Here is a 24,661-nt window from a genome sequence, read left to right on the forward strand (position 1 = left end):
GGAAGGCTGGTTTTGTGAGTGGGATTCTGTCAGAGCAGGAGAACTCATTGCTTGAGTGCACTTACTTTAGTTCCACGTCTTATCCAACTCTCGGAACTTGAACTTGTCATTATCAGACACAGAAGGTCAATGCATTAGCCATGGTGCTAGCTCTTTCATGTGGCCTTTCTGAAGAGGAAAAAACAGCTTTTAATCTTAGCTTTTATAAAATACTGTGCGTACTGGGATACATCCTAACTTGTCATTTCCTCGTCTGTTTTAGTGCTGGGGGATATCTGGAGACACTTTGTGGTGCCACACAGATACACACGTCTGCAGAAGGCCTAATCTGAAGTGAATCTTCTATAAATAATAAACAACAAATAGGTTCCTTTTAGTTATATTAGCCCCAAAATAGGTCACGTACATTTGTTTTAAATGCAAACGTAACAATAAAGTAAATTCCCTAGGTGGAGAATTTGATGTGTTTGTGCAGATTTTCTGGACACGGTACAAAAAAAGCCAGCACCTATATTTTACCATTTAAAATATTTATATATTGTCTCCTAAAGTCCTGTGTCTGAAATACTGTTTATAATAAACACCCGGCTGAGAACTAATGCGCACAGCAATAACACTTGTTACTTAATACCGAAGTAATCTTTAGCAACTCCCTTTTGAATGGAAGCTTATTAGTGTTACTGTAAGAGAAGTTGTCAGCTTTGCCAATTTCTTGCCTCAAAATGATCTTATTTTTCGATAACTGTTAATCTGAGGTATCCTCTTCTTCAAGTCAAAACAAACGGGTGCTGAATTATCCAACTGGCAAGACATGTGTGAAAGATGCATCTATAACTTAGATTACCTTTCTAACAGATCATACCTAGTTCCCAGTCTAAATTGTTCATTGCACAAGCATACTAATAGCAAAATGATAGCCTGCAGTAAGGTAAATTGGTCTATTTAGTAAAATCAGTACTTATGCTTAAAGAAAAGAAAAAAAAAAGTCCTAAGAAGGAGGAGCAATGAGAAGAAAATAAAAATGTATCAATTTTCTGTAAAACTGCAGTCTTACATCTCAGGGGAGCGGGGTTTCTCAGCTGGAGGACTGCAGGCTGTTGTGGTTCCGTGGGCTTCTTCTCAGGAAAGGTGATGAGGAAGCAAGCCCTGTGTCAGTGGCTTTTGCTCCGCAGGCTGTGCGCCTCCACTGGGAACGGTAATGTGGTTTTCAAATAAAACAAAGTCCGAAGAGACAGCCTGGGCAATCCTTTTAGCACTCCTCCTCACCATAAGACCTAAGATGTTAAATTCTGTGGGCAACTGCAATGGAAAGGAAGGCATATCTGAGAAAGAGGCAATTTACTGTGGTTGTTTTGAATTAAAATGGCTATGACACCTATTGTAATTTTCATACTATTGTTGCCTAATATAACTGTGTTTGGATTTTAATTGGAGTCTTTAAGTGCTAGCATAATACAAACAATACGTATAGGATATCGCAGAGTAATATTAGACAAAGGTAAATGCTAAAAACGGTAGTGCTGTTTTCCAGCTTGTGTTCTTCTGTGGAGCTAGCTGGAATCTTAAGTTCTGTGTGTCACCCATTGTAATATACATAATTTCTGCATCCCTATTCATTTTCATCCCTGAGATGCATTGTAAAAGTGTAAATCCATCACTAGATAATTTTCAGTTCCATTATTTACAAAAATGAATAGTTAAGCAAGTCATTGTTAGTGGGATGCTATTGTTGTTTCTCGGAGATGGGGACTGCCAAGGTCTTGAATGATGTACACTTGAATGTTCTTTCAAGACACTTGTACCTGTTTCATTTGGGAGGAGTTTCACTCATGTAAAATCAAACAGAAACAATTTTAGTAGCCTCTGAAAAGAGAAGAAGGGAAAATGGATATTAATGAACTGTTTAATATTCCACTACGGAAGAGATGCAGTGATTTTGCTGTTGACACTTTTGCATGGAATTAAAGAGATCTGGTAGTTGTTTTACTTGTCTGTCTTTGTTCCTGAATGACTTTTCAGTGTCATCAGATTTGGTTTTGTAACCCAAGAGATGTTTTACAGACATGCAGACAAGGAAAAATTGCTTCTTTTTCATGAAATTCATTGCTATTCAGAACATGGGTCTTTGATGAGTTAGAAATTTTGGCTAAAGCTTTAATGAGGTTTTCATTTCGTGAACTTGTGTCAGAAACGTGCAGGCTCCTTGATTCACAATTCTGAATTGAGTGGTTTTTTTTCCCCGAGAATTTTTCTGGCTTATTGTTTATTACTCAACATGTTATTGATTTTTGAGTTGAGAGGTTCGCAGTGAAGGTGGAACACTTTAGGGCTGCAGATCTTTACCGTGGGATCTGCACTGGCACACCTGCTTGCTCCATCCAGGTAAGCACTGCAACTCACGGTTATGCAGGAGATTCCGGGGCAGAAGTGCCAAGGGCAACGGCGGGGCTCCCATCACAGATGCACCTCTGCCGCACTCTGCCTATCAGCTCTGCTGGTTCTGTAGTTCTTGGATGTTAAGACCAAATCTTGTTCCTGGCTGTCCGTGTGCTGACACATGCAGTGCTGGATGTTCTTTGGGTGAACTCATTTTGTGAAGCACAGTGGTGCTGACAGTAGGGCCTTTGCTTCTCTAATGTGGCGGAGCCCATGGAGCCTCCACCAGAGGACTGTACAGAAGCACTGTCTCCTCTTTCCCTGTGTTTTTTGTTATGGTGATGCTGGTACATGTAGGTTCCCTTTAAGTTTTCAGCTAACGATACTGCAATGTCAATAGCTTGTATCTGAGACTGTTTTTCAAGGAACTGTGCTGTAAGGCAGAGGAGCAGATTTAGGTACTTGCTGTGTAACTGTAACTAGATAGCCACCTGTACTTATGTAATGTTTACTAAAATATTTCCTCCTGTGCCTGGCTGTTTCACTGCAGCTAGGCAGGAACTTGGGGAGCTTTCTGCAAACTTTCATTGAGTGATCTGAGATGTCAGAGCCCTTTTTTATGTTCTTGTGCTGTGCTACCGTCAGAAATTGTCTGAACTCAAAGCCATTTGGTTCATATGCCTTACCATATTTTGATATCTTACGTGTGTTTTGACATGTTAAAAATAATAGAAATATTGAAGTAATGGTAGATTGACATTTCATTTACTTAAAATTATTTTTTTCAGGGATGCAACAACTGCAGAAATATTCTGGCATAACCGAAGGCGGGTGTATGAGTAACCTGAGCAATTATGGGACTTTCTGAAGGCACATTTCAGGAGTGATAAGACTTCTTTGCTGCAAACCCTAGCAAAATATAATGAACTTGGGGCAGTGTTATGTGTTTTCGTATTTAACTATAAATGTTAATAATAGGGAGCTGATACCTGTCCTCACTGCATCCAAACAATGATTTTTGAAGATAATTTCCACATCATTGCAGTGATATGGCTGTAGATGTGGTGAAAAGCTCTCTATTCAATCTAATAGCTATTAATGAGTGAAAAATTTGCACTCCTGACAGTATCCTTCCCTTCAGGTGCCCACTGGTGGGCGGCAGTACCGAGATGTACTGGTGGTACTGGTGATACTGGTTGTGCACAGCTAACTCTGGGGCGCCACCGAGACCCCTGCCTCATGTGTGCGTGGCAGAAGTGCCTCTCATTACAGGGGACCACTTTCTCCCACTAGATTTTTCTCTCCCTCAATTCAGGAAACATCAGAAGAGAATAAGAATGGATTTACAGCTAAGGGCAGAGGAGCAGGGGAACCCCAGGCATGCAGCCCAAGGGCAGAGAGCTGTCATGTCACTTGCAGATGACATCACTTCTCGCTGTTAGAAATAATTTGGGATGTGACTTGAGATTAAAACCTAATATAGGTCAGTATTTGGAGATGACGGGGTGTGCTTGGGCTGTTTAAAATTGTATGGTTGACTCCAGGACCTGTTCTGGTCTCCTCTGTTTTGCAAACCCTGCAGTCTCCTCCCCACTCTTCTAGAAGGAAATATAACGAGTCCACTATTGTGGAAAGCTGCTTTTCCTCAGCAAAATCTTTTTCCAGAGAGAAGGAATTTGCTGGCTGGATGCTTTCACTCTTAATATAGTATCTGGATATTTGAATAATGAAGTTTGGAGGGCAGAGATGTGAGGCATCCATGGGAGCTGGTCCACGCACCCCTTGATTCCCCCTGCAAACGTCGATGTGATGTGGGTGATCCTAGCGTGAGACAGACGTTTGGAAGCTGAAATGTTTTTTGTGTGATTAGTTATGCCCTGATTGGCAGATTTGAAAACAAAATTAAGATATGGTTTTGACACACAAAAGGAGGAGAATGATATAATCTATATTTAGTACTTCTCTCGTATGTTCCATAATGATTGGCTCTGGGGCCTTATCTTTCTGAAAATATTAACTGGTGCTTTTTTCAAACATATTCTTCCTTCTGCAGCTTTTGTTACAACTTGGTATTTCGTTTTCGGTGTCTGCATCCATGCGCTGGGAGCAGCAGGACGGGCTGTGTTTGCTGGGTGCCTCGCTCTGCTCTCCCCGTGCTGGCTGCAGGGCTGGGGCCGGTATCAGCGCCGTGCCAGGCTGGTGCTGTGGCTGCCCTCACAGAGCACACCTTTACTTCTAGGCTAGAAAGGAGACCAGCAAGAATTTGTCTGTCAAGTAGCAAGAAAAATACCTGTCTGTTCCCACCCAGGCTGAGCTAAAATTGTGTTTTTGTTTATTTGTGCTAGATACTTTCTGGATTTATCCTGAACAAGAAGTGGAATTGTTGAGTTAATGCCCAGGAAGCAGCCCTCCTCCCCTGTGCTACACCCTCCAGCCCAGAAGGCCTTCACACACGGTAAGAAAGCCTCTCTTCTTTGTTTCCAAGCTGAACTCTGAATGCAAGTATTTAGGAACATTTAAATAAATTCTATGCGAAAGTTGTTCGTTTTTCAGCTTTCAGTCTGAAGCTGTGTGAATTGTGGCCACGGTGAGAATTTAAGTCTTCAGTACCTAGGTTGGTGAATGTTCAATTATTTTAGAGACTATGCCAACAGTAATGACTTTATAACTAATGATAATCTTCATAATTTATCTGGGACAGCGGCAAAAACAAGTGATCTACCTGTGTTAATGGCTGCAGAATATGTGGGTGTGTTCTGTACAAATATGTTTTTGAAAGGAGAGGCTTTGTTGTGTGTCTGTCACTGTCCTGGGAAGGTAATTTCTGAAAATAGGGGATACAAATGCAAATCTGTGCTTAAAAATATTGAGGCAAGCATGTGCATTAGCTCATTTCTTGCTATTGTGTGTTTTTTCTACAGTAGATTCACTTATGATGTAGGCTGTATAATTTAATTTTGTTGTATTCAAATACAATATGCCATATTGTTGATGAGAATATAAGTTCTTGTCTTCGTTGTGTACTACTGAGTATGCTTTGCTTCTCTGACATCCATGCTGTGGTGACACACTCAAATTTTGGCAAAAAGAACTCTCACCAAAATACCTAATAATTTGCACCCCCAGATGAATGTTCTGGGTGGGGAAAAAGGTCTTCACGTAATGGACTTGGCAGATTTTAGGGATCAGTGCAGCATGTTGTAAATGATGTATGAAATGAAAACTTCCCAGCTGATGCACAGTGAGCACAGTTGTGGTCTACACAGTTGCTGCTGCGAGAGGCTCCTTATTCTAATACCATCTCAGACACGTGCCAGTCTTTAATGAAGAACACTCTTGTGCTTGTATTGGAAAGCAGTAAGTCTTTAACAGTAACAATAGAGTGTTAGAAAAGTCTGTTAAGATGCTGCATCAGTAAGTATCCCATGGAAGTTTCCTGGGTGTTTGTACGTTTATTTAAGCTTAAATATCATTATATTTAGTAATGAACTTGCCGTAGACTGTTTCATAAAAACTTTTTCTTCCTTTACGAGTAAGAATATATTACTAACAAAAAGTGCTGCGAGCTTGTCCTGTCGAGTACAATGCCACGATGGAAAGTATTTGTTTGAGATGCAGATGATGAAGCTTGTACATGAAGTGTGGTATGAATAAGGAGGTTTTGTGTGCTGAAAAGGAATTTATCAGGATGGGTGGAAATTAATTGTTCCTCAAAGATCAACTTTTTGTTCTTACAAGCCTTCTGTAAAAGTTGCTAACAGATTTACTGAAATGGGACTGAGGGATGCTCTTAGGAGTAAAGTTTGGGATATTAAATAGAAAGAACTGGAGGGCTTTGAAAAAGTAATGAAAATAGGTGAAATCTAATACTATCTAATAAGAATATCTTTTCCTGTTAGCTGCAAGGGTGCCGTTAGCTAGGGGTGTGGGTGTGTTGGCTGAGCACAGCATGACAGGCACCACGTGTAAGGGAAGAAGCTGAGCGCAAGCCTAGGGTGGATGAAGGAAAAGGTGACTCCAGAGAGGTTAGCTGTTGTAAGAGCAACTGGTAAGAGCTTGGATGTTGATGGGGGAAAGCTGTAGCAGTGTGAAACTGGGACTGTCGTTCAGCTGGAGAAGCGTGCTCAGGTGATCTCTGCATCTCATCGTTACACAGGGCTGTAACAATTAGCAGCGAGTCACTTCCTTAATGAGGAAAGTCTGGGAGGTCTTCTCTCCTAATGATGTTCTCTGAATGTGTTCGATGTAAATGACTTTGCAATTTGGCAAATAGGAGGAATGACATAAAGCGAAAGGTTTACTTTCCTAATGAAACATGCTTGAGGTACTGTGAGATTGGGAGAATGTGTAAGAAGAAAGCAGCTCTTGAACTGTTTACTAAATTGATGACACGATAATCAGAACAACTTTCCTAAAAGGGGGAGAGAGTCCCATTTTGTTTGGGCTCTTTCCTATTTTCCCTTTTCAGAAATAGAAGATTAGGAGGTATCTGCACCGCTGTGATAAAACCTCCCCACCAAATGTTCTGCATTGTCGCCTTGAGTTCTGGTGCAGTGAAGTTGTTCTCTTTCAGTGCTGCTTTGTTTTTGACCCCTTTTTGTGAATTCTCTGAGGAAAGAAACATATTCCCATCTTTTATAGTAATCAAATTTATCTGGCATCTCTCAGCCTCCTGCATTACTTATGCTACAGTTGGTCAGCCTTGGGAAGGCTTTAGCGGGTTTATTTATTTATTGTTCTAAAGTGAAGGTTTTTGACTTGAGGTCCCCATATAATCCTGGGGGATTTTGAGAGGAAAAACTGAAAGTGCTTTCTGCCATTATTTTTATATTATCTTTGAAGCTATAAAAAACCACAACAAACAAAAAAATCCACAGCCTGAAAAATAAACAAAACCCCACATGTCCTTCCTCCCCAGCCCAGCATGAAGCTCCCTTATCTCTGTTGTGTTGGAAATATTTTCATGTTGGTGTGAGAGCTCAGTGTGGCTGGTATCATCACATTTAATTTCAGTGAGAAGGCAGCAGAAGTGTTTCAGAAGTGTCTGCATGTGCTAATGAAATTCTTAAATGTGATTAATAGCTCGTAATGTGCCTCTGCTTAGTAAATTGTGTCCTGTCCTGCAAATATTTGCTCTCTGGGGCTGGTACCTCCGCCTCCTTACCGAGGGGTGAAGTCTGGCCAGGTACATTCTGGTGGAGCCAGGCAGGTTTTGTAGTTTGTGTATTCAATATTTTGCTGTTTTCTTTGTGAAAATGAAAATGGCACTTCTGTGTCCAGGAAACATAGATTGAAATTCAGCATAAACAAAGATGCCCCTTGTCCTGATGGCTGATGGCATCTGTGGGAAGCCAGCTGTGTTTTTGTAATAATAATAATAATATACACTGGGGCATGTGCAATAAATACATAATTCATAGATAGATAGAGATGTACCTGAGCTGTGCAACCTGCAAGAACTCTTTTCTCTCTTCCCTTCTCAACCAAGGTGGACATGATGCTAACCAACCTGAAGCATGAGACCTGGAAAACCTTGAGCTCTGTACAGATCCATAGTTTACAGCTTGCTAATGCTTTGGAAACGTTTTGCTTTTTCAGATATTTTTAAAAACAAACAAATACATTTCTTGTTAAATTTATTTTCAGAAAGTGAAGGAATCTAGGAACATTAAGATTAGAGTGTATAAAACAAACTTTGAATTGCCCATACAGCAGAGATTAAATGAAACCAAAGTGCTAACACAGACCTGTGGGTAAGGGTAGAGCACTTGTTTTTGGCTCTTGATTCTGCTGAAAACTGCTGGTGGGGAGAGAAGCAGAAGGGCAGTGCTGGTGTGATGGGGGCAGATGGGAGTGCGCTGCCCAGCCTGGCTTTCGTTGGCTGCTCCCACATGGGCTGCTTGCCTCAGTGGAAGGTGTGAGATAAGCTGCACCTTGGTAATTTAAATAGTCCTGCAAAGCGTCGGCTGCTCAGTAACTTACTGTTACTGTAAATGTTACTTGTGCAAATACCCAGGTTGCACCCGTCTCAGACGTTTTGCCTCTTTTCCAGTGTGCCTACAATTTAAGGGGCTGCTTTGTGTGCAGTGAACGCTGTCAGTCACCACAACTTTGATCTGGTTGTTCACCAGATTTAAAAACCATCACAGTTTACATGGGAATAAGAAGCGTTAGGTGTTTAGCTCATCTCTGGAACAGTTTGGAAAATGCGACCTACTGGGTCGTATTGTGGTCCAATCCTGGGCAAAGAAAGGGAACTTCTGCTGCTCTAAAGGATGGGGCTTGCCTAGAAAATGTAAGAACGGTAAGTAGAAATGGAAACTGAAGACAGAAAACTCAGATTGAAAACAGACTGTCAATCAGAAAGCCAGCTTGAAGAGTATCAGTAAAGATCTGAGAATAGTGTGTTAATATTCGCCTTACACTTCAACTCCATGTAGCATCACTTTAATTTTTTGTGGTTTAAAATATTCTCCAGAATATCCTTCAAATTGGGTTTAGAGAGAGGTAAATTATCAAAAGGAAAAAAGAAAGAAATAGCTTTTAGAGATTTTTGTTGAGCTCCTGTCTTTCTGCAAACCCACTGCTTTCACTGGAATGCTTGTAGACCACATCTGGCTTTGTCACAGCTTCTTTTTTAATTTCTGTTTCTATTGCTGTTTGTTCGTCAGTTTATTTCTATATTTGAAAAAATGAAATGCTGATTATAAAGGAATAAAGCTGTTCTAGAGAATCATCAATTATTTTGCTTTCAAATATGATTTATTTGACTAACAACCTTAAAAGCTTTGACTGATTTAATTCTATTTTATGCCTATGAAATCCACAGAAGGTTGACCTAGCCATCTTCCTCATCTTCTGCTTTTAAAGTCCTAAATAGCGTTCCCCCTCTGATTCTTTGATCCTATGACATTTTTCTTAGAGAAGTAAACAGTGATAGTGAGAAAATGTTCGTATTGCCTTTCTGAAGTACGTACCTGAGTAGAGGGATTTTTACTGCAGGAGGAAAATCAAATCCTTGTCACCTAAACTGCTAATTATGTTTGATAAATGTATGGTATATATTTAATGCAAAGAGAATTTAGGAAATAATACACCTTGTGTAATTACAGCGACCGAGCTACTTCCATCAATCTAATTTTTCTGATTTGGGTTCATTTGCATTGCATTATTTTTATTAAATGAGCTTTCAATGGAAGCCCTGCTCTCTGTCAAGAGCAAGAATCAAATACTGAAATATTTCAACCTGCATAAATCCGGTTTGCACATCACATGCATCATGCATGGCTGCTCCATGGCAATAGAAATGCAAACACGCACAAACGTGGCCATTTCACGTAGGTAAATGTAGCAGCTGAAAAGCAACCCATACATCATAAATTCATGTAAGTTCCCATTTCAATAGGTTGTCTGTACACGTACACGTGCTTCGTTGGAACTGCAACAGACGTTCTTAGTGCCATCCTCAGTCCCATGGAAGAACGGAGCGGAGCAGCTCTGTGCAGCCCTCCATGGGAAAGCATGTCCTGGGAGCTGTGCTTCCTCCTGTAGCACCAGTATGGAACAAGCTTGGCTGTCCTAACTCATTTCCTTGGGTTTCCCAAGCAGTGATCAATTCGTGTGCTGAGCACTTCTAGAGAAATCACACTCACTGTTCTGTGTTGCAAAAAACTTCCCCAGTCAGTAGACCAGGCTATTCCCTCTCTTATACAATGTGAAATTCTCCGGAGACAAGGAAAGGTAGGGAGTGAAAAAGAAAAGAAGGGCTCTGTTACAGACATGCATAAGTTTCTGCACGAGAAATGGGATTTCTGGGTTCCTATCCCTAATACAAGGTGGGCAACTTCACACACTGCTGCTGCGTCTGAGAGTTGTGCTCTAAACAAGATCTGATCGTTCTGTTCCTCCCCTTCACTTCTGACACAAAACTGCTGCTGCTGATCCAACAAAGGCACTCATGATCTTAATTAGTATCGCAGCTGTGTAAAGATAACTGTTGTACTGTTCTCCTTCTATTCTTTTATATCTTTGCAGGTATTCTGTCACTGGTTTTCACCATAACGTAGCGTTGAAAATCTCTTATCTGTTATTTAGTGAGTAACAGTCTCATTTCTCCCTCCCCCCACTCTATTTCTAAGCTTCAACTTAACCAACCCCTATATGAGTGTGCGTGTATGTATGTATGTATATGTGTGTATATGTATATAGAGAGGAAAATTTGTAGAATGTTCTAGTGACAGTACTCCTAACTAGTGCTAGGGAAGTGGAATATAAATTTAGTTTATATTTAACAGTTTTATTTAACAGGATTTTTATTGTTTCCCGCTCTCTTCTGCGGCTAATTTTGCCTTTGTTGTTGTGGAGTGGACTTGCTCTTAAAAACAGAACCTTGGTATTACATGAATAATTTAAAGGATGAGAGAGAAAATAATTTGGAGTGAACAACATATTCCAAAATACGGATCCTTTATGGGGCATCCAGAACTGCTCTCTGCTGTTGGTGTTCGTGGAGGTGTCGAGATGCTGCCACACAGGGTCTTCATATGGGGGGATGCTGTGAACTGAGGTTTGCTTCTAAATATTTGCAATCAAAATATTTATAGGTTAATTTGTTAGCTGCATTAGGAACTGCTATTTTGTGAATAAACGAGATTTGTTTTTACAAGGCTGTAAGAGAAGTGTGCAGATTGCAGTTGGTGGGGGTGAGCAGGTACGGGGAAGAGTGAGCTTGTGGCAGTGGTTGTCTTTATTTCTGGTGTATCCCATCCACAGTTGGCGGGCATGTAGACATTGGGACAGGGCCAGGTGTGCCCTTTGTTTAGCTGTGGCACAGAGAGAAATGGGGAAAGTCAGTGAGGGATGGCAGCGGCTTCAGCCGCCCCGAGGCGCTGTGCTTTGTGCCGCGCTGTGCGAGCGCTGTGTGCTGCAGCAGCTTTAGTGCAGCTTTAGCCCCGTTCTGCAAGCACTCCCTGGTCCCACGTCTTTCAGAAATGCATGAGAATGAAGGGTGGAGTTTCGATTTGCTTTTTGTTCTTCAAACAGTTCTGTGAGTAAAATAAAGTAACTCGCATACGTGTGAATTTTCCCCACTTCCTTGAGTGTCCCTTCCTCTCAGCTGTGACCGCTTCCAACAAGGCAAAGCAGTTCAGCTTTTCAGAATCGTACTTAGAGATCTGCTGGTTTTGACAGTTTCCTTTAGAGGGATACTGACTACAGCTGTGATTACTTTGAGAGAAGTGGAAGATATGCCATATAATTTCACTTAGTGTGGTGATTAATGTTAATAAATAAACACTTTTTTCCTCTTAAAATAATTGCAATTCATTAAATCCAATTCATTGGCAAGAAAGCTGTGGACTGATTGTGTGCTGTTGAGTCCTGGGACTAGTTAGAAATAATTCATCTGTTTCTGTGTACCACGTGCATTGATTCTGTGGAAAACAAACAAAAAAGTAAATAATTTCCATTAGTATAATGGGATAATGGCACCATTTCTCCAGTTTGTAATAATTACGTGTTTTATTTGGAGAATAAAATACAAGGATACTGTAAAGAGCTGCACGTGCTTACTGCCAGCGCAAACCATCAGGTTTATTAAAAGTGTTTTTCAGATCTAACCAGTCACCAGTAATTAAAACTAATGTTAATATTCTTGCAAAAATTGTTGTGGGGACTTTTGTTTGTTTCTATAAGCTTAAAACAAGGTCATTTGCAGAAGATAAAACGTAGAAAATGATTCCTTGTCCCGGTCGGATGGCCTGTAATAACTTGAAATTTTCAGAGTTCCTAATAGCTTGCAGAACCTTTGCCAGCATTTTTGGTCATAACATCATTACGGCTCTGCTCAGCAGCCCCATCTGTTCTCCCGGTGAAAATTAGAGCGCGAGTCGTTCAGCTCCCTCCTCACCAGACCCAGAAACACCTCCTGCGAACGCTTCCTTGGCGGCGCTCCTCGGGTACTTCACAGGAACATGTGAGAAACCCATAAAGTGCAACTAATGGATTATTTCATTGATTATAGATTTTAAGGCCAGGAGGGAGTATTAAATTAGCTAATGACATCCTGTACAACATACGCTGGCAAAATTAGCCTAGTTAATTCTATATTAAGCCTATAAACTTGTATTTAAAAAGGGTATCTCTTGTACTGTTTAAACGTGTCTGAAGATACCCACATCGAGACAGGAATGTTCTGCCATTCTTTGCTTTTCAGCCAGATATAAAAAGCGTGTGCCTTTTTGTTTGACTTCCCTCAGCTTCAGCCCCTGGGCGCTGGCCCTTGTTCTGAGTTCTTTGGTGAGACACAGCCTTTTACTATCCAGGACTTACTGTACGTGGAGGTACTTTTGTACCTTTATCCTTGCTTTTTGATAAGCTAAATATGGCTCTTTTTTCTTTCTCTGTAAGGATTTTTCTCCAGTTTTTGGTGCTGGACATCAGAGCTGTGTGCAGTATTCCTATATTGGTCTCATCAGCAGTAACACAAAATCAGTTTCCTGTTCTTTTTTCTGACAGAGAGCATTCGATTCTCTGCGGTACAAAGAGATCTTCTGAACTTCTTGTTTTCGTAGTTCTGAAATACTTTGTCTCTTTACTCCTTGGTGTGATTATTTTGTATTTAGATATTATACAACCAGTAATATCCGAACTGCTCCTGGTTTCCAAGCAGCTCCTGCCCTGCTGGACGATGAGGGGTTGTTCTCTTTTGGCTTCTGTGTCCCCCCTGGGATGTGCCAGCATCCCGCACACGGGGAAGTGTTTGGCGTGCAGCTGACTCCTAATGGCTCCCGGCCCAGAACATCCCATGGTGATTCCTTGGGCCAGTGCACTTTTAGATGTACTCTGTCAGCTCCTTCTTGACAGATTCTACCTGTGGCTTGCTGGCAGATTATTGTGCAAATTTGACCATTTGATTTTTTTTTTTATTATACTGAAAGTTAAGATAGAACTCTTCTCCATTGCTGACCCAATTTACCAAGTGAAGTCGGAGTGGTTCTGGAGCAGTCTCTCAATAACCTGGAATTTCACTGATCCCTCTGTCGCAGTCCCATAAGGAAATCAGCTCCTTCCATTCACTCTTTGGCTGTACACTTACCATTAAAGCATAGGTTTAGATCTAAGCCAATTGTTCAGTTTTCCCTACTGCCAGCTGCAGGCTCTTCCAAAAGAGATGGTAAGCGTTGTGGGTCACAGCTTTGTTATCTCACTGGCTCCAAAGTCATGCAATAAAAAATATAATGGGAGCGGTTTTGTTGCAAACTCGTTTTTGTGTACTTTTGGGAAATGCTATGAATTAGGTGTGAAGTTCCCTGCTTAGATTGAATTTTAATATACGTGATATGGAAAGCTGACTTGCAGGTTTGAAAAGCTGTGCAGTGCAGCAGGATCGTATTTATTTGTTACAGTAAATGCCTGCTTTTGTCAACCTCTTGTACCAAACCAATCCATTCTCTTCTAATTAGCTGATGACATCTTTTGATTCTATTGCAAAGTTAAACAGCTGCTTACCAAGTGGTTGTGACGTTGGGAAGAACACTTTATGAGGAAAACAATAGAGGAACTTTTTATATCATCTGCAGAAAAAAGCTTGGGAGAAATAGATGGATGTTGAAGTATAAAAAAGAAATTTTTCTCAAGTTTGGGGTGTACGTGCAAAGGTCATCTGGCAGTTATAGGAAATTTTACTGTGAAATAGTCTGAAACTTCAACTAGTTTGATAAAATCCAACTGTTCGGTAGCTCTGCTATTTGCAACAGCAAATAGAAATATGATACGTGTTATTAAGCTTCCACTTAAATGAGCTCATTGAGCAATTAGCAATCATGGCAGGTGCTTTTCCAGGCGGGTCAGTCACTGTTGCACAGCAGCACAGAGCTGCGAGGCTGAAGGTGCCTCGGACCTGTGCTGCTGTGCATTGCTCTGCACGCCTCTGAGTCTTAGACAACTTCTGGATCGATTCCTTTACAAAATCCTTCAATGCTGGAATGTTGAGAAAGCACGGACAGTTGTGTTGTTGTGGCGTTTATTTCAGCAGCCTTCTTTTTAGTTTGATGAGAAGTTCTACATCTGGCAAAACCTGCAGCCTATTTCCATCAGTTTTTTTCAGGTTGATGAACTCTAGGTTCTAGACAGCCAATCAGGAAGAAAAGAGCCTTGTTTATAAGCTGAATGCAAACTGGATTTTTGTTTTGTTTTGATTTTCTTTTGCATATTAATCAGTAATTCAGAGAAATTAATATTCTAAATTCCATAAAACCGCAACTCTGTAAACATAATTGATATTACCTTATAAATTAGAAACCTTTGTAATGTTTCTTTTATCTGACATAAAAGTTTAATGGCTATATTCTGGCAAACTTTATTTCATATATAAAAAAAAATTAACTGAAAATCTCTCTGAACTGTGGTGTTGGCTTTGGTACAGGGCATGAAATAATTTTTCCATCTTACCCCACCATTCTCCGAAGGTCAGACTTTAAATTGGGCTGTTACTGTCTCGCTGCAGAGTTTCCAAGCTACGTTAATTTTTGGTCTGCCATTGATGGATGGAGCAGTTTGAATTCTGACATGCAGCAGCCTGACTGGAATGACCCGCAGAGGCAGATGTCAGCCTGTTATTTCATGCCCGTTTGTCAGAAAGAAAAAAAACAGCCCTTTTTTTTTTAAGCAGTTCTTCTTTTGTACATAGAGAGCACTTGGAGGTAGGCGTGCTGTTTGATGAACGTGCACACAGCCCTGTAAAATTCATGCACGTTTCTCATTTGTGGAAGACCTGTTTAGGTATCTCAAGAATTTGTTGGTGACAATATCCCAGCATGTACGTACCCTTATATTTTCCTCACTGTGATCAAGTGTGTGAGAGCAATCTTGAGAATCTGTCCTACTTCATGAAAAGGTATTATTTTGCTCACAGATAATCTGTGAAGATTAACGTTGTTCTTTCAAAAAGCAAAAATGATCACATCTGTTAATTTATAGCTGCGAAAGAATTTCCTTTGTGAATTATTTTTGCAAACTCGTTGTATACTGGGAACATTTCACACCCTTTGTCTCAGCATTTTCATCTGAGCGTGGAACGTACACTTATTTGGTGCAAAGGAGTTTTCTTTTCGTGCTGGAGGAAAACTTCCCTCCAAAAATAAAGACAGAGGGGATTTTTTTTGTCTTAAAATGTGGAAATCAATTTAAAGCACCAATGTAGGCAGCAAGAGCTGAAAGGACTCCTCACACAGGACAAACTATTTCACTGATAAGGATGGAGATGTGGAAATCACTTCAGTATTCACAGTACCACCTGAACTGACTGTAGCCATGCTGGGCAGCAGCTGTCCTCCCTGTGTGCCCCTGCACTGCCTGGTCCTGCGCCGTGGGAGCACCGTCCTCCAGGGTGTTCAGTGACACTGCCATAAAGCTGAAGGGAATGGAAGGAGGGTATTCTGGGGATGATACTGTGGTAGAAAAGGAGCGAATAGAAATAATTTTGAGTGGATCAAAATTTTATCTTGTGATCCATCTGATTTGGATGCTTTCCTTAATAGTATGCTCTAAATTGCCAACTTTAACTTTGAAACTAGTTCTTTGTTCCTGAAGTTCACAGATAATTTGGAGAATGTCTGGCTAGGATGTTGTTTGCTCCCTTCCCCCAGTATGTGGTGTCTCCTACCCTAACGTCTCTGTTTATGCAACTTTCTTAGAAAGATACCTTGGGAAAATTAGACATGAGAATACTGTCAGTTAGCTGCTCCTCAGTTCCTCTCACGTACACCGGCTCCTTTCATAGCAAAGCTGCTCTCTAACTGAGAAAACCACTCATAGTTTCTTAAAGAAATTATTAGTGAATTGAAAATAAAAATTGCCCATTTTATTGCTATAATTTCTATGGATCAGAGTTTTTTATGCTATTTTACACAGTATTTTTTAAAAGGGATTTTGTAGATGAGTGTTTGATGTGCCAGTCCGGGGCAGCTGGGGCAGCGCAGTCCTTATTTCCGTCCCTGGAAAGGCGCCTGTCCTGCTCTCAGGACATGTAACTGAAGTAGAGTTGGCTCTGCTTTTCTGCTGCTTTTCCACTGACGTGTAACTGTCCCACGTTGCTGCTGGATGCTGCAGCCTGTCAGTTTACAAAGTTTACCTCAAGTGGAGCAGGTTATCAGGACGTGGGAGTCATTCTGTTTCAGAATTCATGATGCTTACAAACCCTTCATGGCATTGTTCTTCCCTTCTCCGATGGATCTCCTCAGATGCAGACCCCTTCACTTCAGCAGGCTGTGACTATAAATTGATCTGTTAAGTTCATCACTCAGATGTTGAAGGACTAAAAAATATTTGATGACATCTCTCTTCTGTTGGCATTTGGAATGACAGAAGGAAATCAGTCAGTTAAAATTCTCTCTTTATTAGGTTATTACTATAACCAGATGTTGTGGTTTTGAACACACTCTACAGTTTGTCTTTGCTTTCCTTCTGGATATAGAAGCCAATTACTTTTTACAGTATGTTTTTTTAGTTCAAAGCCAGAAACGAAATATGACTCTGCTACTTGAAATGCTGGTTATAATTACCTTGGTAAAAATAATCATGTGGTGTGGGGACAGCTTTTGCCTTCTGTTAATGAACTAATTTGTGTTCTTCGTTTGGAATAAGCTCTTGCATTGCTCCTGTATTTGGTCAGTTAGAAGTTGTTAGAAATCATTATTTCTAATATATTGCATTGATAAACCCACTGTTTAATGTCAGCTTCCCAAAGGAAGAAATGCTGGAATAAGTTGTAATGGTGAGAGCTGGGTTGTCTGTTCTTGGAGGCTCTTCCATTGCCCAGACCTCGGCTCTGCCTTGAATTCCTCTTCTTTCCCTTTCTGCATTGTCCTCAAAGATGTCACTTTCAATAGGTGGTACTTCTGTTGTTCTCTCCCACCACTAACAACTCTCCCTACTGAAGACCTGGCTTTATCCATTGTTGCAGTCTTTTCTAACACCCCAGTTGGTGTGTATGAAGAAGTGTATTTTTTTCCAAAATGAAAAATGCCTGAAAGCCTCTCCACCCTTACATAAAAGGCCATGACCTTAAATGATGCAAAACGACAAGTGGCATGGGGCAAAAGTGTTGTCAAAGCTTTTGCCATTAGCATTTCTGCAGAAGTAGGTACTCAAATGCTAAAAATACAATGGACACATCGTTCTTGAAGCATACTCTTGACAAATATACCAATGCCACGGCTGTGACATGGAAAGCAACAGCTGACATTTTTTACGTGGTGTGATACCGCTTCATCATTTATAGTGTGCCCCTGCAGTTCTGATGGTGGCTTGGTGCACAGCCAGTAGCACCAGGGTACTTTGGAAACTGAGCACAGAGGAGAGGGCTGTTTTGATAGCACCTTCTTTCTTGTAGATGAAAGGGAAGCTTTTTTTTCCCCCTATATTCAGCAGAGTGGTACCATGGGATTTTTAAATGATCTACAGAATGGCTGAGGCATCGTTATGCCCTGTGCCAGGCAGCCAGACCTCAGTTCACATGCCTGAGCAGAACAGCTCTGTTTTCTGCACAGCTGGAAGGAGGGAGTATCTCAGTGCGATCTACCCTTGCCAGCATGCTGCAAAGTAAAGGATAGCTCTGAAGTCCTGGATGTAGGTATTTACCTGCAGCTATAGACTAAGCCATGCTAGCTAAAATGTATCTGCTCACCTCTCTGTATCCCGATGCTTGGCTATTTTCATTCAGTGCCAAACTTTAAAGAGAGCCTAGAGTTTGGAATATTTTCCAGCTGGTTGCAGACCTGGTTTTGTTGTTTGTTTTTCAGCATTTTTACGGGGGGCTGGGAGTGGCCCTTTGTATTCTTGTAATGTTTCCTTGCCCCAAGGAGACTCAGACTTACCAGTAGGGAAGCATTCTAACCCACCAGTTATAAGTAAAGAGCCTTGTGCATTGCAATGTGTTATAGCTCAAGACTTCAGAGGGAAATTTTAAATATCCCATCAGTTGTAGATAGTTCAAAGATGACTGGTTTACAGTCTACAGCAATTCATTGCTAGTGATCTCCTGCAGGGCACGATGACAGGACTTTCTGTAAGCAAGTTATGTGTAACTACTCCCAGCTTTGGTTCACAGTGTGGATACTAACGGATTCTAACTTGCTGTACTCCTAAAGGAATCAGTGCACTCGGTGTGCCACGGCAATGCTCCTGCCTACCTGCCTATCTGCCCTTCTCTGTACGTGCAGGGCCGTGACACCGATAGCTGAGCAATAGGAAGGTGGTTGAGTAAGGAATGATCACGTTCCAGTGGCCTGCCATGTCATGGTGCTTTAACTGGTGGCCCTGCTGATCCCAGCACTTCAGCAATGACATTCATAACTTGTGAGCTTTCTTTCTAGGTGGGGCTGACTTGAGGTCTACAAACATGTAAGTAAGAGCTTTGATGTTGATGATACTATGGATTAAATAGTTTATCTTATTGATTGTACATTAATGATTAGCGTATTAGTGATAAAATGGGAATTGAAATCTTACTTACAAGTTCATTAAGCATTCTTCAGCGTCCTTGGTAGATCTTGGGATCATTTCAGCATTCAAACCATGTTGTTTCAACTAGTACAAAGCAACGACATTTCCAAAAGTTGATTCAATGTAGGAACTGCAGGCTGTTCCACGTAACCGTGATTTAGGACAAGAAATGTTCTTGGCCTTTGAAAGATGAAATTTAAGCCTTAGGACTTAAAAATTCAACTCTATAACAAAGATGAACATTGAAAAGTACAAAGCAGTGTTAGGAGAAGCACAGAAACTAACTCCAGAGTCTGAGCCTAGAAGAATGGTGAGGAATAATTAATTATTCAAGTGTCATCCATTACTAGGAGTATTCTTTCAATGAGACCTGAGAATTTTCTTCCAGTGGAAATTGTACAATTACCTATGGAGTAAATGGTGTAGTATACAATGATATGTCAAAATGTGCTTCAAGATGTATGTCAGCACTTTTGTGCAGAAGAGGGAAATAAATCAGAGGCATGCCTGAACCACTCTCCCTGTGCTGGCACTTCTGAAGTCCCATTTCATCTGCTGCAGCTACTGTGAAGTTTGTGAAAAATTGTGAGGGCTTTCTGCTCCCATTTTTCTACTTTTGTTATTTAACGTTTTTAATGAAGTAATCAAATTGAAAATTTTCCCTTAATCTTTTATACCTTTTTCAGAATCAATTTTCATAACATTTTCCTATGAAAATGAATGTCATTCATTCTCGTGCGAGACATAGGTATTGAAATACTCAGTATATAAGAACTCATCAAACTTTTAAAATACCCTTCCTATTAATTTCATTTTCATGAGACTGCTTTTATCTCTGTTCCAGGAAGTTGTTACTGTAAATTGCAGGGCATCAATTTGCTGTTTTTTTTTTTTTTTTTTTTTTTTTTTTAATGTATAAACTTAGTAGAAGCACAGAGGATCTCAGCTGGGGATGCAGTACCAGCACAAGCTCCAGAACCCAGCCTCAGGCAGGTCGAGCACTTGCTTGAGCACAGTGCAGCATCTTTTGTGATTTTTTCCACGTCTCTTTGCAAAACATATGCCAAGATAATGGCCTGCTTACATTTGGTGACAAAATGTGGATTTTCAGCATAGATCTGGAGGAAAACTGCCTTGACTGAGAGTCAGCAACGCGTGGCCTCTGGAAGGGCTGGTCCTGCACACAGGGGCTGCCAGCAGCTGGGCTAGAGCAGGGGAACCATCAGGTCCCCAGAGCAGCGCTGCTGCCCTGTGCTGAGCAGGCGCTGGGCTGCATGGAGATCACAGCCCCTGTGCTGCAAAGTGAGAGTGAACGTGTGGGACCTGGGGCTTGGCTGCACTTTGCATGGCCGCAGCTGCCATCTGGCATCGTCCGACATCATCAGAGAGATTCGCATACCTTGGCTGCTCAGCTTGGTTCGTGGTGGTTATTTTGCTTATACCATTCAGCTTTCGTTGCTCAAAGAAATAATCTTAATTTTTTTTTCTTACCTTCCTTTTCCTTCTCGGATAGATTTAAATAACAGCAGGGCTTCTATTTAAAATGATAACATCCAGGAAATTAAAAGTTAAGCCCTCCACTGTCCTTAACTCGGTCCCTGCTTCCCCCTCTCAGCAGTGGTGTAAATTAAGGATGAATCCTCTGCCTGAACTTTCAATTTCCTGGCTGTTGTCAGCTTGTTTCACAGCGCTGCCATCTTACCATTTGCCTTTCTGGAAAGGATTCGTACACAATATATTATAGGAAGGAAAAGAATAACCAGGGCCAGATATTAAATATTTTGCAGAGGCCCATATTAATCTAAAATTACCTCAGTGTTTTTTGAGCAAGTGACAAAAATTAGATTCTAAAGCATTATTAGCAAAATGCTCATTGCTTGCAATGGATTTATTTAAAATTATAGCTCAAAATATCTTTTGTCTGGATATGATTGCCTTTTATTAGTTGCAGCGTGATGCCGTGTTCCCCTGTTGGTGCTGCAGGAAGAAGAGGTATGAGGGAGCTGCGGAGGACCCAGGGCTAAAATGTGCTCAGGGCAACATCTGAAAGGGGAACTGGAACTGCAGGAGAAAGTAGCAAGTGGGAGGCACAAGGATATGGCTCAGGTCTAAGACTTGTTAATTGGACATTGCAAAAACAAACCTAAAATGTTTTACGACAGCTCACACAACACACCAGCTGCCCTTTTCCACTCGATGTAGCCGTGGCGGGGCGAGCTGACTCTTCAGCCACACACTTTGCTTTCTATTTGAGTCCACCAAATCTCTGCTCTGTTCCTCTTTCAAAGATTCCCCCAATCTGGAGGAAGAAAAATGACAGCTTTATTTTCATTTTTTAACTGTCATTTTAAAATTATTGTCTTATGTGCATCTTTCACTTCGACGTGACATATGAACTATTTTTTTTTGTCTATCTTGTTCATATATGCATATTCATGAATATTCATACTTTTCCCTTTTTTTAAACCTGAGCTGGTTCTTCCCATTTGGTTGGCTTTGGCCAGCACACCTTTCTTTATTGCTTTTGAAAAATGGGGTGCCTTTATTCTTATTAAACTCACAACGTATTACAAGAATTTCAGATGTCCGTGTGAAAGTCCCACTATTTGTAGGAGCCATAAACACCAGTAATGCAACATTAAAGATGCTTTCTCATTTAAGAAGAAAACCCGGAATCCAGGTATGTTGTTTACCTGCTCTGACCAGCTGCACTGGTAAGATTTTTCCATACCCTGTGGTTACAGCAGCACAGAGACGGTCAGAAAAGGAGCAGAGAAAACTTAATATGTTATTCTCAGTTGTGGTGCTCTGTCTCTGTATAGGTGTCTGGGTGCCTCGTGTGCTTGCAAAGAAATGCGCAGAAAAAGACAATGGACGTTATATTCACTGCCAGCAAACGGGACAGAAAGATTTAAGTGTATATTGATTTTCCATGACAGTTTTCTTTTGCGGAACGTGTGCCCGGGTTGCGGCATCAGGTCCCGATGGTGACGAGGTTTTGGCAAATATTGTACTGCAGTCTTGTTCAGCGTAACGTCTTTGTGCGGGCCTGGCAGTGCAGGAGAGGTTTCGTGGGTGAGCGGCTCTTTGACAGGCACGTACTCACAGCAGCAGCTCGCAGTGTGCCCAGCAGGCAGGCGGAGCAGGACAGGAGGCTCACGCGCGTGGCCCCGCGCAGCAGCACAGCGCTGCAGGCCGGGCCGGCCTTCCCGCAGCAGAGCGGTGTGCGGAGCGGCGTGAAGTCAGGCTGCAGTAGCTGCAGATAATGCCTCCTTTATTGGGGCTATTTATCTTCATCCATTTCCTATATTATGATGGGGGGATTCTACGGCTCTGTTTTTCATATCAACTCGTACTACTTTTTCTGGACTCCATTTCCTCCTCTGCTCAGTATCCGAACTCTGGCAGCTGCAGCTTTCCTTTCTTGTTTTCTTTTTTTTCCTGTTTTCTTCTTGCCCTAGAAAAAAACGCAGCCCTTTTTCATATTAAGGCTGCGCAGTGAAATTTCAATTTATGGCTGAAAATAGCACTATCTGTTTGAAGAAGCAGAGAGTATTTTTGCTCTGCTTTCTTCCTCCGAATCTTACCTACGTGAGTCATGTATAAGCATTATTTAAAATTTACAGAAAGCGCACTATAATTGATAATGGTACTATAGCAGCATCCAGCACCATCCTGTGCAGTGCAAAGCAAACCATTGTAGGAGCTGAGCTAAAAATATTGCATTAGCACTTAGAGAAAATGAAATTTTTATACTTGATTTGCTCATGGTCATATGGTTGCAACTAAACACAATTTGAGCTGTCACTTCACTGCAGAGAAAAATATGCAATTTTGGAATATTTTAAATGAGCTTGATATTAGATTCTATAACTCAAAATGACACAGGAAATAGTGTTTGCAACATGATTGGTTCATTACTATTTGGTAATTGCAGTCCATCATTTTAAAGGGGAAGCTAAAACACAAACAAACGATCTCGGTGTTCAGCAGTCTCTGTATCCGAGTTGTCATTTTAGGGATGGTTTTAGAAGATACAAGTTGTACATGTTTGGAGGCTTATATTTTTCCCTCCCCTTTATCATTTCAGGAGAACAATTTTCATCATAAACTAACATGTCAGCCAAAGCATCTACATTTTAAAAAAAATATATTATTTCACAATTTTCCACGTGCGCATTTGATGTAAACCCTGGAGGTGTATTCCCTGAGTACCTATTACCTCCATTTTAGGGAAATTACATTAAATTATTAGTGACAAATTTACTTGTCTGCCAATGTGTTTTTCTTGAATTTTACTACAACATCAATACTTGGCTGTTTTATATGGGCCCTCATTTACCTGTCTTTGAAGGCAGTCACCCCTCTGGGAGCTTTGCCTGTCACTACCGTGTGCTACGAAGAGTCTTTAAGTTTAACATTTGCAGTTTTGAATTAGAGAAAAAAATATGTTGCACTTCAAAAATATAATACGCTTTTCCGACAAGTCATTTTAATGCCAACTGTCTCCTTTTTGAAAGAATAAACCCAATTTTGAGCACAGCGCATTCCAAGGAGATGCTGGTTTGTCAACACAGAGGGGTTGGCCAGGGGCCGGCAGCCAGAAGGGGCCTTCAGCTCCCTGCGTGTGTGTCTGCTCTGGGGAGAAGCGGCTTCCTTTACCTGCGGTTGTGTCCATTCAAGAATCCTTCTGGTCTGATACAAAATAAAAGCAGATAGGAGAACAAGTCAAACTGAGAGCTGACATTGACTATATAGCACCTTGGACTTTGGTTGCTGTGTGTGAGGGAGCACAGCTCTGAGGCCCATGGAGAACCAGGGCTCTGAGATGTACCCGCAGCAGTGTGCACCTCGTGCTGCGTCCTGCTCGGGGCTGAAATAAGCACCTGGCTGCAGTGCAGTGCTGCTCAAAGATCCTGGGCAACGCTTTGGTGCTTCAGTAAATAACAGTGGAAAGAGAGCAGGATGGTGTTCTGTTCCCTGAGATACCGATTCCTGGTAGTGGAGTGTCTGCATTTTATTGGGCGTGAGCGGTTATTACAATTCCACATCACTAACTCAGCAAAAGTTTTAGAAGATCTAATTAATGAGTGCCTAGAAATGTACATGAGAGTTCAGATGGATAGAGCTGTGTGAGCACTGTCATCACCGTGTTATTGCTCTGGGAGGGAGGCTTGGCTAGTAAACCGGTGCAAGCAACCCTACTGAAGCCAGGGAAGCAATAGTGCCGTATACTAGCAAATAATCTGCCCTGTGGCTTTATTTATTTGTGTATCGTTCACTGCCTTGTGGACCAGGGTTTGTTATAGCCCTCTGGGTGTTATACACTGTAAACAAGAAAGGATCATATCAATAATAACAAAGCCCATGTCGGACTTCCAGCAGTTGGGATTCCTGGGAGTCGCTTCGTCCAGGAAACTCGGAGGTGAAAAACGATTATGAAGGCTGATAACGTAGAGCAGATTTGAATGCTTTAATTAAATTCCTCTCAACTTTGCAAAGCATTTGATTAAAATCAGCCTTTAAATGGGACTTTGGTTACCTCGAGATAACTTGTACTCTAAAAAGAAAAAGGGAGGATCTCTGAATATCAAGATTGTGGAAGGAAGATGATAGTGGAAATGTAATTAAACCAGCATGTCTACTCCACGTGTAAGTGGCTGGATTATCTCACTGCTGTTTTGCTGCTGTTTGTGCTGGTGGTACTCAAACCCAGGGACTGGAGCCCTGTTGTACTCTCTGCTAAGCACGTGCATGCATGCCCACGTGTTCTAAAAGTGCA

General features: G+C 41.3%; 1 protein-coding gene across 8 annotated transcripts in view; it reads left to right on the top strand.

Annotated features, from left to right (window-relative positions):
- The window catches only part of ZFHX3 (zinc finger homeobox 3), a 512,524-nt gene that overhangs the window by 166,129 nt on the left and 321,734 nt on the right, over positions 1–24,661 (top strand). For all 8 annotated transcript variants that reach the window (XM_090149525.1, XM_031615012.2, XM_090149529.1 and 5 more), the window contains one exon: positions 4,722–4,831. The gene's annotated coding sequence lies outside the window, so the exon portion shown is untranslated. The remainder of the gene's footprint in view (positions 1–4,721; positions 4,832–24,661) is intronic.

This window comes from Phasianus colchicus, chromosome 13 (genome assembly GCF_987193195.1).
Source record: "Phasianus colchicus chromosome 13, bPhaCol1.hap1.1, whole genome shotgun sequence".
Lineage (NCBI taxonomy): Eukaryota > Metazoa > Chordata > Aves > Galliformes > Phasianidae > Phasianus > Phasianus colchicus.